The sequence below is a fragment of the Triturus cristatus genome, chromosome 8, assembly GCF_964204655.1.
Source record: "Triturus cristatus chromosome 8, aTriCri1.1, whole genome shotgun sequence".
In the NCBI taxonomy this organism is placed as follows: Eukaryota; Metazoa; Chordata; class Amphibia; order Caudata; family Salamandridae; genus Triturus; species Triturus cristatus.
In genome coordinates, this window is record NC_140591.1 from 454,335,104 (window position 1) to 454,344,696 (window position 9,593).

The following is a 9,593-nucleotide window of genomic DNA, read 5'->3' on the forward strand; positions in this document are numbered from 1 at the left end:
GGAGTTAAGATAAAGGCCCGTGTAGTCACCAAAGCACAAACCGCCTGCTTGTCTTCCCTCCCCCCCATGCACCTCTGCATTTCCATCAGTGTCAGCCAAGCCCTCTTTAGTCACTCAGCAGTCAGTGCTGCCGAGTGCAATAACATGCATTTACAAACCAAGAATGGACTACCCCGAATACTGAGTCGTGTCCAGTGGTATCCACCTAGAAAGGATGAAAGGCTGGGAGAGCCCAATGTGGGGGTTCCTATGAATGATTCACTGGGGGCTCGGCCCACCGAGTTACCCTTTCCATCCTATTCAGACCGCAGAGCCTCACTGCCCCCTCTCTCCCCCCCCCCCCCCCACACACTCCCCAGTGACCTTGGACCGTGCCGGTTGGTCAGCAGGACCGTGGACAGGAAATGACTGTATAGGTGTAACATTTAGAGTCTGACCTCCACCTATTCTGCCCCCTGCAGATGTCAGATCATTCTCAATAAACAAACCAGAGTCTCTTGTGAGGGCTGGGACTGTCTGCCAGGTAAGGTTTCTATCACGCTGAGGGTCAGGCCCTGATAGGAACCCGTCTGGGCACCTGGTGTTTAGCACCGGTAGGACCCGGCAGACTTAAAGCCCTGGCCATCCTCATTCAGTTGTGAGCTCTCGCACCTGTGAGCTATAATAACCTGATACTTACAGCACTTACAGACAGAAACACTTCACCAAAGGGCGTTTTAAAAAGAAGCTGTGACGATGACTATACACTTGGGGGCAGATTTACAAACCCCTTGCGCCACTTGTGCGTCACTTTTCCCATGTTAAAAGTGACGCAAAAGTGTCGCAATGGGCTTGTAAATCTGCCCCTTAATTACTACGATTAAAAGGGGTGCTGCTAGTGAAATGAGGATGACGTCAGTCGGGGTGGGGCTGCTGCAGCGACGCGCTGAGTATTAGTGATGTCTTTATTGTGGACGGGTGATCTCTGAGCTCTCATCTCTTCTCTCTCTTGCAGCTGCGTTGACCCTGGATCCGGACACTGCACATCCGGAGCTCGTCCTGTCCGAGGACGGAAGGAGTGTGAGGGACGGAGACACAGACCAGGGTCGGCCTGACACACCCCAGAGATTCAATCCTGCGGTCATTGTCCTGGGGAGAGAGAGGCTGAGCTCCGGGAGGCATTACTGGGAGGTGGAGGTGGGGGACAAGACTCGCTGGACCCTGGGGGTGTGTGGCGAGGCTGTGAGCAGGAAGGGGTGGTTCACAGCATCACCTGAGAATGGATACTGGACAGTGTGGCTCAGAGATGGTGAATACAGAGCTCTCACCCTCCCCTCCACCCTCCTGGCCCCCCGTGTGCCCCCCAGGGCTGTGGGTCTCTTCCTGGACTATGAGGCGCGCAGGCTCTCCCTGTACAATGTGACTGACCGGTCTCTGCTCTTCACCTTCTCCGGGGGCTCCTTCCCCCCCACCCTGCGGCCCCTCTTCAGTCCAGAAGACAACGAGGGAGGGAGGAATGCGGGGGCGCGGCGGGTCCGGCCGGGGACACAAGAGTGAGAGCAGCTCCGGGTGAAACTGTATCCAGAGCCCCACCACGTAAAGCCATTGTTTCTAAGCATTGTTTAGGGTGGTAGGAATCCACATTGGAACAGCGGGATGGTTTCTAGATCCGCTTCTGTTTGCGTTTCAATCCTCCACTGTGTGAAGAGGAGCGAAGGGATTTGTTTCCGAAGCCGAGCGGTGCAGGGCCGGGGCTGCCCCTTGTACTTGAGTGCTGCTGAGCACTGGCCAGCAAGTGCAGGGTATGGCTTCCTGCTGCCCCCCCCCGTACCCCTCCCCCTGGAATACAGCTCCCTCCCCGGTCAGGGTCACGGCTGGGAGTGAGGGTGATGATGCCCCCCGCCTCCCCACACACACACTTTTCAAGGTTCCCCCCCCCCACACACACTTTTCAGGGTCCCCCCACACACACACTTTTCAGAGTCTTCTTCAGTGAAGCTCGCCCCCCATATTCCTCGCCAGTATCGGGGAGTGCTGAAAAATAAAATGGTGACCCGATCATGTGTCTTTTTGGAAATTGTCTCGATCCGGAGCAGAACATCTCAGTCGAGTGGACTCTGTGGTGGGTTTGTTTCCTTTCTCACTTTTAATAAAGAGCGACAGCCGCCGCACTGGTTTCCAAAAGCAGGACTTTACTGAACACTTTCTAGCATTGGGTGATGCGGGGTTTGTAAAGCTGCACTGGGGGCGTATGTGGCAAAGTGCTGGGTTAGTGACACTCATAGAGGCAGGAGCGTAACATAGGCCCGCCAGCCCCCGCGTTGCGGGGGGCCCCCACGCTCCAGGGCCCCCCATCAGCGCGGAGCCAGCAAGCACTAAACATCCGTGACCGTCTGGGATTTTTTGATAGGGAATTCATTATGAGTTAGTAAGGTTACGTTCCAATACGCATAACAGATGACCGTTTGATGAGAGCGATATTGTGTGTCACACGTGCACCATTTGAGTCAGTAGGTATGAAGTGTGCATGGGGCCTGCCTGGTGCAGGGAAGGTAATTACCCCCTCTGGCCGCATTTTGAGTTAAAACATACAACAATAACCAGGGTTCAGTGGGCCCCTCAGGCCACGGGACCGGTGCCACTGCACCTGCTGCACCAAATGAAGCAAAGCCACAGAGCCGGCAGATTACTCCCCAGATGATATTCGGGGGGTAAGCTCCGATTTAAAGCGACAAGCATTTCAAGTGGAACAAATCAGTCCACCAATCGCACACTGACCATTCAATGACAAGAATGACGCAACATTTATCACTCTAGGCAAAGTATGACATCAACTTGTGCCACCCATTGTCACCAGATATGGAGTAAAATAAATCTAACACTGTTTTGCTCTCATTAGAGCTCATCCAAGTTATGTGGCTTAGTGCAAGAACGAGCGGGACAGTTATTTTTGATGTCATTAAAGCGCTGAGAAGCGTAGAGTGACGCATATATTATGCAAAACATAATAAGCAGGAACTCTGGGTCCGTTCCTATTTTAGGTACAGTGCGCTGGAAGTGAAGCACGTTAATCCACTAATTGCAATATATTTTAGCCTATGAAATGACCCTGTTCGAGCAAAGTGCTCAAGCACGTGATCAGCAAAATGCATTCTGTGCCTAGCCTTAAAGCAACAGAAGAATCCAACATGTATTGTTGAGTGATAAGGCTATTAAATAAGTTTAGCTGCAAGCCTCGCTGTAGAAGCAAGTAGAAGGCAACTTTAAAATGGTTTAAATAAAGATTAGCTGCGGTCTGTATTTCAGCTTACAGCCCAGTGGTTTAAACAATATGAATATTAATTTTCATGCCTTTGGCTCTTCCAAACTGACTAAAGGGCAAACGATTCAGGAACCTTCGATGACTGCAGAATTGTTCTTCATTGGCCTTACAAGGTGAGATGGGAGATGGGCTGAATTCTGAGTCAGTTTCTCCCTTCCAGTCCTATTTTCAAAAGCAGCGATTCTCGTTCTGTATCAACTATGTCAGTGACGACCAACGCACTCCTATTCTATGGACATCTCTCTCTGTTATTGGATGTTTGTCATAACTATCCATTGAAATATCATGGGCCTTATTTATGAGGCCTTGCGACGGTTTTGTGCTGCTTTTGAGTCACTTTTTGTGACGCATCGGTGGAATAAAACATGCCCCCTGTTGCGCCCTATTTACAAAGTGACACATCTAAGCAGATGCGTCTCTTTGTATAATCCTGCGCCACATTATACCTGCGTCAGGTATAATGTATGCTGGGGGGAGTTCCCACACACAGGGGCGTAACACAGGCCCCCGCATTGGGGGGGCCCACGCTCCAGGGGCCCCCTCAGCGCGGAGCCAGCAAGCACTAGACATCCGTGACCATCTGGGATTTTTTGATAGGGAATTCATTATTAGGTAGTAAGGTTACGTTACAATACGCATAAACTCTTAGCTCGCACTAGATTAAAACTTCATCATAAATTAAATGGTTAATCAACTGATGGTAATGGTGGGCCGTGCGCAGCGTGCAGATGTCTCCGCGTCTGCGCGGTATTACTCTTCACCCTTAGGGTGGGGCTGGTGACCAATTGTCATACGCATCGCGGCTCGCGCAATTAAAAGTGCGCGTGACTGGTGGTGAGGCGAGTAGGCATTCCAGAGGCACCGTGCGGCCATAATTTCATTATTTCTAGCCCCTGGGCCCTGGCTAGCATTGCCCTGTCTTCTGCCGCATGCCGCCCGCAGGTGAGTCTGTCCATCCAGTCGGGGTGGACCGTGGAATGGGATGCATGCAACAAGGGGCGGCCAGGCCGGGAATAAAAGCAAAAAGGTATAGGCCCGGTGCCCGGTTCTGCGCAGCGGTGCAGAGACCGTGAAGATTGCTCCAGTTTTTGAGAGCAGAAGCCAGGTCCCACAGTGCAGTTGGTGCAATTTTAAGCCGATAAGCCTATTAATAGCTGTGTGTTTGTGTATCCCTGCTCCTGTGTGAGCTCCAGAGTGAGACGATACACCCCCGGTTTGCTGCTTCCTCATTCTCTAGCAACAGTCCTGGCCCGATGCTCGAGAAATCCTGCCGGAGGCCATGTCATGCGAGAGAATTAAGCGATTGCCTATAATCTTTGCCTTGCCCCCTTTGATATGTGTCTCCATTTTGTATCACTCTTGACACTGAGTGGCGCGTATGCACCTGCACATAACATTAATTCAACAAGTGCTGGATAACATGCATCGCCCGTAGTAAGCAAGTACCACTGACACTGACAAGTAACATAACCCTCTGGTAAACCTCCAACGAGAGATTATTTTCCTGGATTAAGGCAGGAGCAGAAGTTGCATAAATATTCACAGGCCGCACCCATTGGTACATAAAAAAATTGCCTACGTGGTTCTTCTGCCTGTGTCATGCGTCCGGGATGAAGTTCCTCTTTTATCCAGTTTTAGATTATGATCTTCACATTTGTGTTGCGCCATCCATAACTTCCGTGGCATTGGAAGTGTATTCTCAAACTGGCCTTCCATTGCTGCTGGCTGGAAAGGCCATCAATTGATTGTGTGCTGGTTGTTGGATTTTGGTTGTGTGCGGTAAATAGAGTATGTTCAAAGTTTTATTTAGTGGTTTGTGTACATTAGCCAGGGCCACTGAAATTATGCAATTTTGTGGCTGCAGCCATTTTCGCATAGTTTACGATTTGCCTCATATAATCCATAATCTTCAGATTTTCATAAAATAAATTGTTTCTAGTTCAAACGGATCAAAAGTTACTAAAAGCGTGGTGGCATGGTCACGAGTATTAGAAGACCATTCCCAAAGGTTTACTGGTCGTCTTGCAGTTGCTTATTTCATTATTAAGTTGTTAAACTGGGACTAATGAGGTGACATTTTTGGCCAGACAGTATTGCCACGAGTAAATGTTACAAAATAATTAAAGCAATACTATAAAAAAATGTGCTGTGTTATGCTGCGAAATTTTCATTTTCTTGCCACATAATTTAGTGAACCCTGGTGCATAATTTGTTGCTCCCCTGCCGCATAATTCCAGTAACCCCGACTTTAATCTGAAGGTGAATTGAATTCCATTTTAGGAGATCTTGATACATTTTAGCAGAAATTTGGGACTACAAGAAACTGTAAAAGGCAGGAGCGTAACGCAGACGCCTACGGCTCCTGTGGCACAGGGGTCCCCCAACACTTCAGGGGCCAATGACTATCCATGAAATATGGGAGAATTGGTTACCCCTCATCCCATTTTGCAGGGGGCACAATAATTTTGCGTTTTGCCACTGATCAGAACAAGGGGCGTTAAACAGACCCCTGCAGCTCCTGTGGCTCGGGAAGGGGGGGGCAACCCTTTAGTGGCCCCAAACCCTTCAGAGAGGGCCCATTGCGCAAAGCCAATGAATATTTGTAAAATATGAATGACTCGGGCCCCTCTTCACATTCTGCAGGGGCGGCCCATCATTTTTTGCTGCGTCACTGATAACAGCACCTCTCTGGTCAATCACATACAACACCAAAATGCTTCCAAGCAGGTCACCTTGTAACTTAACACTCTTACAATCAAGCACTCCCGCCTCGTGTAGCATGCTACCATCCATTAATGCACTTTGTTGTCTCATCAAGGGTATGATGCTCTATGCAAACCCAATTAATTGAGTAAAAGCCTAAACATACAGCAATAGAAGCCTAAAGTTCATTCATGCTGAGTAGCTGGAGTTCCAGTAAGCAAGCACATCTACTTTGCCAAACCAACCCAAAATGGTGACTTCTGGCCCCTGTGTTCTACAGAAAGACCAGGGAATGTATGGTTGGGAGGTAGACGTACACTCTTGCTACCTTCTGAGATTAGGTTGAGGTGCATTGGTAGTTATGGGTACTGGGGGCGAAGCGGACCTTATCCCTGTTTATAGTATTTCTCCCCTGTAGATACTGAGAGGTCTTTGGAAATTATCTGTTTCACGTTAGGCACCCAACATAATTCATTTAAATTCTGTCATTTTACGATTGTTGTTTTCTTCTATTTTACTGGGTATTTTATAGCACAACATTAGCTCCCTACTTGGCTTCTTTGCGCTTTGTGCAGAAATCAGTGTATGGTTGTGATTCATCCTGGGCAGGTTCTCATGTGGGGATTCCAGTCCTAAACTGCAGTAGTAGGCTTGATGGTTTGGCGGGTGTAAATTATCCTTGTGAAGGCATCCATATTGAGGATTGGGTATGTTCTGCTACCTTCAACCCAGTCTGTGTGAATACCAAGTTTGTACTGTATTGCCCACTCAACATACCTTTGTAAACTGGTTACTGAGGCTTAGTTTTTTTCTGGTTCCAGTTCCCCCTGGGCCCCCACTCTGACTATTCCTTGCATTTGAAATTTACATTTACTACTGTAGTCTGAGAATGCATTTCATGAAAAGAAATATAAAGTAGGGTTGGCAAAAGAAAAATGCCAGCCATGTGTTTAAAGAGCCTGGAAAGACCTCGTCTTGGCACTAAATAGGGTTATGAATAAAAAAGTGTGTATTCATTTGTAATCTGACTTTTCTGTCTTTGTTCCCTTTAATTATCAGTCATGGATCTCATCATTCAGGCAGAACTAGAATACAAAGTGCATTCTATTTATATTTGCTGTTCAATGTATGCACAGATAACTGCTGAAAATATGGCTTTAGGTGAGTGCTTATTTTTGTGGGTGGGAGAGGGGGAAGTGGTAGGTGGTGGGCCATGCCGCTGGGGGGCCCCCTCATTATACTTTGCAGGGGGGCCCCCTCAAGTTTTGTTACGCCACTGGGGAGTGGTGGCAGCACCTGTATGATTTAGTGTAAATAGGACTCAGTAGGTGCAAATTTGTGTAAGTATGAGTAAGTAGAAGTAACTGTAGGACTAAGAGTAAATAGAGATGTGAAATATGATTAAGCGTAAGTAGGATTAAGTGAAGGGTTATGGGTAGAGTAAGAGTGATGACAGAAAGGATGAAAGATAATGAGGGAGAATATGAAAGGTGCAAATATATAGAATGGTTTATTAACATTCTTGCTTTCTGAAAAGTGCTTGAAAATGCACCATTTGCCCGCTCTTTTTTCTAAATTTTCTCGGGGGAGAATCCCCCTGAAACCTCCTGTTGGAAATTCCCACTCCCACACTGAAGGGGCGATGGTGGACTCCCAACACACGGTCTGTGGTAGCTTGGCTCGAGTGGTCAGGAATCCGGCACCGTGCTAAGCATACGTTATACCCATACAATAACCATGCGTGCATCCGTTCCAAAAACGACTCTACACCGTAAAAATTATGAAAATAACTTACTTTATCTTCTTTTTCTCTTAGTTACTGATTCAAGAAATTATACCACAATCACTATGTACAACTTTGGTTAAATAGTGCAGGTCAAATAAATACTGGCTGATTGATGAAATAAATAGGGGTGATCATAAATAACAGGGCATAAATACAAGTGCAATACATACAGACAATTAAATATTTTGAGGCAATAAATACTGTACCAATAAATATTGTACACCAACAAGTCCTGTGGACCAATAAATATAGTGAAGCAATAAATAGGTTAAACACAATAAATACAGTGCCCCCAATAAATAATTAAAAGTATACAGCAACACTCATGTAATCAGATCACTTTTCAATTCCTAAGGGCTGATTTGGCCCAGGCACAGCTTGTAGGGTTGTGGAAGGCTTGAGGGGTACTATTCCCTGGCTGGGACAAGGCTGAGGCCTAAACTGAGGTAGATCAAGGGGGGAATACCAGTGCCCTGGCTTTCTCTCTCCACACAACCTCTCTAGGTTAGTCCCAGTTCACCCCTGGCACAGTCAGGTTGGTTTCAGCACCTCCCTAGCCCCTTAGAGCAGTCTCTCAGGTCTCCACAGGGCCTTAGGCGCCCTCTACTCCACTTACTGCCCTTTTTCTGATGTTCCGACGCCGCTGGAGTCGTGTCGACGCCGTGAGGCGGTTCCGGTTCGGTCTCGGCGGCCTCGGCACAATGTCAGTTCTTGACGACGCCGGTAGGCGGTTCCGGTCCGATGTCGGCGGCCTCGGTTCGATCTCGACCTCCGATTCGACGGCGTCGGGCAGTCTCTACTCGATGTCGACTTCGGGCGGCTCCGGTCCGATGGCGCCCTCGGCTTCGATGACGTCGGCCGGCCTGGCCTCGATGTCGACTTCCGGCGACTCCGGGGTGCGATCCTCACCCCCGACCTCCGGTGCTCCTCTCCTCCGGTTCCGGGCGACTCCGGAGTGCGATCCTCACTCCCGACCTCCGGTACACTTCACCTCGGTCTCCGACGACTCCGGAGGGCGGACTTCACTCCTCCGATGACGCCGCTCACTCGACCTCGGTTAACTTCCTCCTCGACCTCTGGTATTCCTCACGACCTCCGTCGGCGCCCTCTCACGACCTCAGGCGGCTCCGGGTACGACGTCTGCTTCTTCAGTCAGCGCCGCTTCTCCACCTCGGGCTCCAGGTCTCAGGCTACTCGACACCGGACTCCAGGGAAACCAGTTTCCAGGTCAGGATCTTGCTGCTTTCTGCTTCTAAGGCCTGTTCCTGCTGTCCAGGTCCTTAGGATGAGTTTTTCTGGCTTCTTCCCACACAGGGCTACAGGCTGGGATCCATCAGTAGGGACTAGTATCAAGGGTGGGTTTATGGACCCCACTCCAGGTACAAGTTTCCACCCCTGCTGCTTCACTCCTTCCTCCTTCACTGTTGTGCTGCTCTCTCTTCACCAGTCAGGTGCCAACTGCCTGCTCCAACTGTCAACTCTCTGACTTAGCTTCCCAACATTCTAAACCGCCTCCAACGGTCACAGGGTTCTGGAATGTTCTGGAAGGTGCTGGTAGGTTCCAGTGGATGCTGGTGATGTCACAGGTGGCCACCATTTTGTGCTCCAGGCCCTCAGACAGAAGTTTCAGGGGTAGGTAAAATGGCTCCCTGAATCTGCAGCAACACGAAAAAGTCTGGTGGTTCCCAAAAAGGAAAAATAATTAACAGGGTTTGAGGCAAAAGTGGGACAAAATAAATAATGATGAGGAGGGACCACCCAAAGGGCTGACAGGTCTAACACGCGTCCCCCCCAGCTGAAAGT

The 9,593-nt window shown here is 49.0% G+C and overlaps 1 pseudogene across 1 annotated transcript in view; it reads left to right on the top strand.

Annotated features, from left to right (window-relative positions):
* The window catches only part of LOC146802313 (E3 ubiquitin-protein ligase TRIM39-like), a 135,601-nt pseudogene extending 128,576 nt beyond the window's left edge, over nt 1-7,025 (top strand). Inside the window, exon 7 of the transcript XR_014968031.1 lies at nt 995-7,025. The product of XR_014968031.1 is annotated as an E3 ubiquitin-protein ligase TRIM39-like (transcript). The remainder of the gene's footprint in view (nt 1-994) is intronic.
* Nucleotides 7,026-9,593: the final 2,568 nt, after the last annotated feature.